The sequence below is a fragment of the Bubalus kerabau genome, chromosome 11, assembly GCF_029407905.1.
Source record: "Bubalus kerabau isolate K-KA32 ecotype Philippines breed swamp buffalo chromosome 11, PCC_UOA_SB_1v2, whole genome shotgun sequence".
In the NCBI taxonomy this organism is placed as follows: domain Eukaryota; kingdom Metazoa; phylum Chordata; class Mammalia; order Artiodactyla; family Bovidae; genus Bubalus; species Bubalus kerabau.
The window spans coordinates 45,818,100-45,826,839 of NC_073634.1; the positions used below are offsets into that span (position 1 = coordinate 45,818,100).

The 8,740-nt window shown below is 46.2% G+C and overlaps 1 pseudogene; it reads right to left on the bottom strand.

Annotated features, from left to right (window-relative positions):
* Positions 1-4,581: 4,581 nt before the first annotated feature.
* Positions 4,582-5,629, bottom strand: LOC129623114 (bublin coiled-coil protein-like; annotated as a pseudogene).
* Between the last annotated feature and the right edge of the window lie 3,111 nt (positions 5,630-8,740).

The following is an 8,740-nucleotide window of genomic DNA, read 5'->3' on the forward strand; positions in this document are numbered from 1 at the left end:
TGCAACTTACATGCATGTATGTATTTATGTCTGCCTGGTTATGACGGAAATTGCATTTCTTAATGTGGTTTGTAGTCCCAAAAATGGAAAGCTTAGAGCAACCTCATGAGGTAGGTCTTATCTCCATTTCACAGCTAAAAGCATCATTCAGAAGGGCTAAGTGATTTTTCAAAATCACAAAGCTACTCCGTGGTGGCACTGGTGCTTGGGCGGAGGTCAGGTTGCCACCAAGCTCTTGTGTATGCTGGTCTTCATCACAGCTGGTGTAGCCAGCAGCCACTGGCCCATGGCCACATTGGCCAGCTCTACCCAGGGTGCCTGGGCATGGAACCTCCACCCTTACCTGGCCCTTCACACATTTTTAGGAGTTATGTGTGAAAGTTTCAGTGGCTTCTATTTGCATATATTTTAAACAGATGTCCACAAACACACACATACAAGTTTTCCAGCCTATTGTAAAATAGGTAAGATTGTATTTGATTTCTCCCAAGTGGTATTGAAAACCACAGAAGAAAAACCCAGAGAGAAAGGCTGGCTGATGCCAGGCCAGTGGTGGCAAAGGGAGACCTGATATTTATAAATTATGAGCATCAGATGGAAAATAAAGAAACAGAATCCATTCTTATAAGGCTGGATGAGGTAAAACAGAAGAATCTGAACTCTAACAAGACCTATCCATCCCACTTATTTTCATTGATTCCTTAAGTGCATCTATGGACAATTCAAAACCAAGATACTGTGTCTCTTGAAGATCAGTTTTAAATATTCCTGGGAGCTTTACCCCTTTAAATATCAATCAACATGGTTATGGATTTGGATCCTAAGATGCTTATTAGGCCTTGATTCTTTGGAGAACATGAACATTTTGCCATTCAATCCAAAAGCTGGAGGCAGCAGTCATGGTCTGATTCTGTTTTTAGACAACATACAGGCATAGTACCGTGGTCACCCCACTGGGGAAGAGCAGGGGCCACTGCTACAAGTGTGCAGATAACCAAAGTGCTAAAGAAGACCAACACCAGCAGCTTTTACTTGGAAGTGACAGAGAGTACAGAATAGCCAAGTCCCAGGAAGGGAGGTCTGTGCTCAGCAGGTGTATGGTGTAGGATCTCCAGCTTCCTGGCCAGTAGAGGAGCTTCCTGCCTCCAGGCAACCAGGCTGAATGCCCACGGGAGACAAGCACCAAAATGAACAGGATTCTAAGAGCACTTCTCACCCACTCTAACTGAGGTCTCTTCTATTCTATCAGAGACTCACCAGAATCACCACTACGCCAGACAGAACTTTCTGCTTCTGTGAGAGTCCCCTGAAGAGTCCCCTTAAGGTCATAAAAGTTTAACAAGACTGACTCTGTAGCCCCCACAAGCTGCCCAAACAGCTCCATCCTCAAACCCCTATTACAGGCACACACCAACTACTCATGACTCCCAGAGCCTTTATGGCTGACGGAGAATCCTTGAGGCAGGATCTTTCACATTGAATATTTCCAGCTCAAATATTCCATCAGAAATGTTTGGGCCCCATCTGAGCTCACACGTTCTGGCATGGTCTTGCCAACGCCCCTCCCTATCCACCCCCAAGAAATAGCAGTCTGATGTTCCCTCTCTTCTTCCCTGTCTCTTTGGGAAGGGAAAACGTTATGCACTGACCTAACGAGTGTATTTAAAAATTGCAGCTGACTGCCATAGTAAATTCATGTCATGTTTTTTTATGATAGATAATATTTCAGAGACACAGTCCTGAATGGAACCAAAAAAAAAAAAAAAACTTCTTAGAAAAACAATTTCTGTTCGGAAATTCAGCTGCCCACTTTCAGCTGTTACTTCTATAGAGAAAACACATTCTGAATTCTGCAGACAGGCGACAAAGCCAGCTAAGAACTGGTGCATAGAAGGACTTTGTGTGTACCTTATACCTAGTGTGGGAAACTCCAGTCATGGTACTGCAACTTTAAATCTCATTAAGCCCCTTCTAGGTATCAAAGGTGGGCCAGTCGTGCCATTTCCTGAGCCCTGTCAAGTACAGGTTACAGGAAATTGACAAAAGAGCTTCCATTATCTAGCCAAACTTCACATGGCCCTATTATTAAGATGCTGCCTAGTTTGATCACTCTCTTAATCTATCAAAACTCCAAAAGGATAATCTTTTAAAAGCTTCCCCCCTTCCCACCCTTCCAACCCCCAACCCTTCCTTTGTTGCTTAAATCAAGGTAAGCTGATTTTGTGCAAAGTTTGGAGAAGAGACATGCTGGTAGCTGACAAAAAACAAACACGAGACTTTTCTACCTGGAAACTGTTCCCTTTGATTCAAGACTGAATGTCACCACTTTGTAAACAAAGAAGATGATTAAAAAATGCTGCCGTGCTTGCTTGCTTTTTTATTTTTATTTTTATTTTTAAATCCCAGAGTCTTCCCACAGTACCTGGCACTCTGAGAAACCCCTATTAAGCACACCAGAAGAAGATTCAAAGGAATTGCGTGCTCTTTGCTGGTTTTGTTTTATAAGCCGGGGGCCACTGAAAGAAAATAGAGCCTCCCATCCAGGTGTCCCTGCTTGGCAAAATAATGGGTGCAGATTGATATGATCTGGAGGTACCAGATATTAACATCCTCAGACCTCTGCCAGGCACACTGCCAGGCCAGCTCTGGAGAGGCCTTGAAGGGCAGAGAAGGATCCACTTGCACTCCTGGCCATCTACCCACAAGGGCTTCTATTCCAGGACCCCACTGGAAGACAGGTGCCCCTCCCCCCTCAGGCAGGATGAGTGGGGAGCTGAATGGGCATGCAAGATGGACCGCCTGCATTATTGATTTAAAACAGCCAGCTGACAGTACACTGTGCCTCCTCCTATTTATTTCCACAAGGTACATCTTTCTCTAAACTGAATTGTCTTTGATTTAAAAGCTGGGGTGTCTCCCCCGCCCCACCCCACCTCCAAAGAAACTGAATCCCATCTCGACACAGCTGCTCAAAGGCAGCCGGGTGGCTGTTACCTACTGAAGAGAGCTTTTGTGCTTCCGAGAGGAAGACAAGGCCTGCGCTGTGAACGTAATTTTTGATCATCCTGTTTAAATACACTGTGTGTCAATCAGAGAAGTTTGAAGAGCATTATAATTACAAAATATATCCCTGCTCTATAATCAGTATTGTTTGTTATAGTGGCCTGCATGGTGATAACGGTTTCAATATGCAATCCCCAGAACTTACAAATACCCATTTTACTTGTGCATTTAGGAAATACACTAGAAAGAAGAGAACAAATAAAGGTGTACTACATTGGTCAATAGCACGTTTTGATGCTGGGTTATCCTCCCTGTGACAGCAAGAGTAATGCTGACATTAATGAAACATCCCACTTTGGGGGACATTTGGTGGCCTGAACCCTCTGGCATGGAACACTGGGGTCAGGACTCTGGGTTCATTAAATGATTAACTACTGCCCCAATCTTACTTCTACCTTGGGTGGGATGTTGCAGGACTCAGCCTGAGCCAGGCACGCCCCCACAGTCACCTGCAAGCTGTGTGTGTGTGTGTGTGTGTGTTTTCTTAAAAGGCAAGAGCCAGAAAGCCTACAGAGACATCTGGATGGGAGAGGCAGAACTGACTTCATCAGCTTAACTTGTAAAGCCTTGAACCTACTAACAGGCAAAGTAAATATGAATTTTAAAAGAGGCCTCTAATAAACTCTCGGCCTTTCCTTCACTTTGAAAGCTGATTAGTAAATCTATCCACCCAACATCTCCCCACTCCAGGTGGGCTTCCTTCTCACCCACTGCCCACAGGACCCTCTGCTTTGACAGCAGGGTGGTCTACCAGCACTCCAGGGCCTAGAGAATGGACTGGACAAAACCTGTGACCTTCCTGGGAGGCCCTCATGAGCCATCACAGACAGGCGAGCTCCAGGCAACAGAAAGGGTTTGCTTCCACTGGCTTCCTTACACCTACAGTGTCAAAGTGCATACTTTTTAGGCTGCTATCCCATGCTGCCCACCACCTGGACCTAGCCTTGCAATTCACCCTCCCTACAGAAATCCTCTTAGTCACATGGTGTGGGGACACCATGCTGAGTACTCCTGGCCAGAATTTCTGCACCCGCCTTTGACAGTGCCCCTTTTCCAGCCCTCCTGTTCCACCCATCTTGACCCTACCAGGTCTGCCCCATATCCACCCACCTCCCTGTGCAACAACACCAGATATGACTCTCAGTGTATGTATCCTTCAAAAATCACTGTGGACGATGACTACAGCCATGAAATTAGAAGACACTTGCTCCTTGGAAGAAAAGCTATGACAAACCTAGACAGTGTAAACTTTGCCAACAAAGGTCTATATAGTCAAAGCTATGGGTTTTTCCAGTAGTCATGTATGGATATGAGAGTTGGACCATAAAGAAAGCTGAGTGCTCAAGAATTGAGGCTTTAGAACTATGGTGTTGGAGAAGACCATTTTTTTTTTTTTTTTTTTTTTGGTGTTGGAGACCCATTTAATGTGGACACTCAAGGCCTGGGCAGAGTGGGGAGCATCCAGGCGTTGAGCAGGCAGTCATGGTAGATGAGCCACTGCCCCACACCTGGCTCCAGGAGGGGATGCTGGGAGGTGGGGGCTGGCCCAGGCACACCAAGGGAAGTACCATAAAGGTGGCGTAGGCAGGCAGACCCCTCAGGAGATCTGTCGGCCAGCCCTTGAGAAGGTATCTAAGCCAGGTGGTGAGTGTTCAGGCCAGAGCCTGGCCCAGCAAGTGAGGGTTGAGGCCTGGCTGGGGGCTCCCAGAGCCTAGGGGCTGGCATCGCTGGGGGTTTCTCCAAGCTGCAGCTGGAACTCAAGGCACGTCTGCCAGTTGGATTCAAGCAGTTCCTGGAGGCAGGCATGGAGGTGGTCATTCTTCTCCTCCAGGTGGTCCAGACAGGAGTTGATCTAGTCCAACATGGAGTTATTTTTGAGGGGCTCCAAAATCACTGCAGATGGTGACTGCAGCCATGAAATTAAAAGACGCTTACTCCTTGGAAGGAAAGTTATGACCAACCTAGACAGCATATTCAAAGGCAGAGACATTACTTTGCCAACAAAGGTCCATCTAGTCAAGACTATGGTTTTTCCAGTGGTCATGTATAGATGTGAGAGTTGGACCGTGAAAAAAGCTGAGCGCCGAAGAATTGATGTTTTTGAACTGTGGTGTTGGAGAAGACTCCTGAGAGTCCCTTGGACTGCAAGGAGATGCAACAAGTCCATTCTAAAGGAGATCAGTCCTGGGTGTTCTCTGGAAGGAATGATGCTAAAGCTGAAACTCCAGTACTTTGGCCACCTCATGTGAAGAGTTGACTCATTGGAAAAGACTCTGATGCTGGGAGGGATTGGGGGCAGGAGAAGGGGATGACAGAGGATGAGATGGCTGGATGGCATCACCAACTTGATGGACATGAGTTTGAGTGAACTCCAGGAGTTGGTGATGGACAGGGAGGCCTGGCATGCTGCAATTCATGGGGTCGCAAAGAGTCGGACATGACTGAGCAGCCGAACTGAACTGAACATGGAGTTGATGGCAGCGTATTCTGCTACCCCAAAGCTGTCTTCCTCACCTCTAGCGCCCGCCTACACCGGCGTGCCCAGGTCCCCGTTGGGACTTGACATTGCAGGCTCAGGTGCCACAAGGGCTGCGAGACAATGGAATGCTGCGACAGTCTCGCCGACAGCCAGCGCAGGTCTGAAGGTGGAGGCAGTGAATGGAACTTCGGGCCAGAAGGCGGAGAAGACTCTTGAGAGTCCCTTGGACAGCAAGGAGATCAAACCAGTCAATTCTAAAGGAAATCAACCCTGAATATTCATTGGAAGGACTGGTGCTGAAGCTGAAGCTCCAATACTTTGGCCACCTGATTTGAAGAGTGTATTCATTGGAAAAGACCCTGATGCTGAGAAAGATTGAAGGCAGAAAGAGAAGGGGGACATAGAGGATGAGATGGTTGGATGGCATCACCGACTCAGTGGACATGAGTCTGAGCAAACCCCAGGAGATAGTGAAGATCAGGGAAACCTGGCGTGCTGCAGCCCGTGGGGTCATAAAGAGTCGGACAAGACTTAGTGACTGAACAACAATACCCATCCTTCAGCAGAGTTACAGAATTTTAGAGGAGAATGTGGCTTGACACGTCATCTTAGTTGCAGCACCCTTAGTTCTTCAGGTGAGGAATCTGGTACAGACTGAGGATTCACCGTCCTCAGATCAGAGATCCTGCCTCCAGGCCATGCAGCCTCATAAGCTTCTAGAGGGCAAGCTCCCAGTCTGCTGCTTCTCCCCCTTCTGTCCAGAGCCTCCATGGTGGCTCTCCCCAAAAAGGAGCATGAAAGAGCTGGTGAATGAAAGTTCTGCTGCCATACTGATTTACGTTCACTGACTATTCTGAGGCTATAAGTTCTCTTTTTAGTATTTCCACAGTGTATAACTTTCTCCAAAGTAAATTACCTATTTTTTAAAAGCCAGGTGGTGCCCATCTCACCTTTTTCTCTCTTCCTCTATTTACCCACTCTTTAGACTGAATCCTTTGTCAAGGTAATAGACATCTTCCTTAATTGTGACAGTTTTTCTTCACAACTGTCACACCACAGGCTTTCAGTCCAAGGTCCCAAATTCTGGATCCTGTTCCAGGGAAGGACAGATAAAATCGAAGGCCAGGAGAAAGCCTGCAGAGGGAAGGAAGCAGGAACCCTGCCACTTTCTGAGTCCTGGTCCTTATATATCAGACTGTACCACACCCCATGCTCTGCAGAGGCCAGCCCTCATCTTCTTTCAAGTCTAATATTATCAGGTTTTGTCTGCTTCACTCTGAGTTTTTAATCAAAAAATTTTTTTCTTGTAAACAAGGCCAGGAAGTGGCCACTGTCGCTTATTAGTAAAGTCACGTGAGTACACAAGCAGGTATACGGTGTGCGTTGCATTCAGGGGTAACATCAGCTTGGGGTATATAGGGATATCTTCATGGAGGAAATGGGATTTGAAACAGGCCTGAAAAGACAAATTGGATTTGGACAGTGTTTCAAGTGGGGAAGGAGACAAAGTCACAGGAATAAAATCTAACACACCAAGAGGTAATTAACCAGGACTGAGGATGAACAATGCACCTTCAGATGTCCACCAGTGACCAGTCAAGAAGGCTTTCCTACCATCTCTTGGGTGAGTTGGGAAATGGGGGCTGAGCAGGAAGAGAAGGATGGAAGGTGGGGAAACCTCTGGGAGGCAAAAGCAACCAAATGCTATTCCAGAGGCCCCGACCCTAAGGCAGAGGACCATCATAAAGCTGCTAAAGAGTGTTGGGATGGGCCCTAGGGACATTTCCCTGCCTGTGTCCCCCTCCCTGCCAGCACCCGCCACAGAAGGGATCATGAAATATTAATTCTATCTGATCTGGGGCCACCCAGGCAGGATCATGTCACATGATACTTTAATGACCACAATTCAGGCAACACAGTCTGGCTGTGAAGGAAGAATTCCTGTCCCAGCCCAAAGGTGCTCATGTAACAGGAGGGAACAGGAAGTAGGACTCAGAAATCTAGCATGAGACCCCCTGAATGCTCCAGGGTTCCCTGAGAGCCGGCTTTGCCTTTGCGGGATAGCCAGGCATCTACTGCCTCTCAGCCATTCCTCATCACCACTAACGTGAGCTGTTCTTCTGTGTATGGTGTCACTCCAGAACTAATAAAATGTGAAAGTCTAATTGTATTAGCAATTTCCCATCATATTCTATTAATATGTATCATATTGGTATCCATTTTCACTAATGTGACATGAAGGCAGTAATGTGATTACTTTTTTAGTGAAAACAAATGTTAATGTAATTAAATGTTGACCACATAGGCTGGGAGGTACAGCAAGCAGTAGGTATTTGAGACTTTCTTCCTCTAGAAAAAAAGGAGGAGGTGGAGGAAGAGGGAGGCATCAATCAGAATTAGGAACAAAAATATTTTAAGTGTGCCATGAAAATTCATGGTCAAAACCTGCCAATAATAGAGCTCTTCTCTAGGACAGTGCCTGGCACATTTTATGTTAACAGGGAGACTACAGTATATAGAAATAAGACATAATTGTTGATATCAGAGTCTGGCTTCATACTCTGGATTTTTCTAGCTGAGAACTTTGGGCAAATTAATTTCTTTAAGCCTCAGTCTCAGTATTTGAATAATGGCGATAATAATAGCACCAAGCTCAGAGGTTCTTGTTAGAATTAAATGAGATTATACTTATAAAACACTTAGCCCTGTGGCTGGCACATAGTAAATGCTCACAAAATATTAGAAAGTATTGCTGTGGTGCACAAAGGAGTAGACTAAAGTTTTTGTCCAATGATCCTAGCTCCTGTTCAAGCATGTAGCCCCTTGGAATATGCTTTCATTGTCCTGGAATAATCTACTTTCTTAGAATGAGTGAGCTTTTAGGCTCAAATTTCCAAACAGATCAAGGTGGGGGGGGGACGGTGGGCACAGGGGAAGCGTTGTTTTGTGTTGTTATTGCTTTCACCCAGGTCCTTTGTCCCTTCTTCTTGCTAATTCAGAAGTGAAAACCCAAAGCCCTTTTCTATGCCCACCAGAAAATAAGGGAAATATTTAGTAGCAGATTCAGCTTTTTCCAGGGATGAAGAAGGTAAGAACTGACCACCTCTGACACCAGTTAGATGGTCAGTGTCCAAGCAAGATGTGGCAAGTGAGCCTTTCAGGGTCTCTTCCCCACCAGGGCTCCTTGAGGAGGAAAGC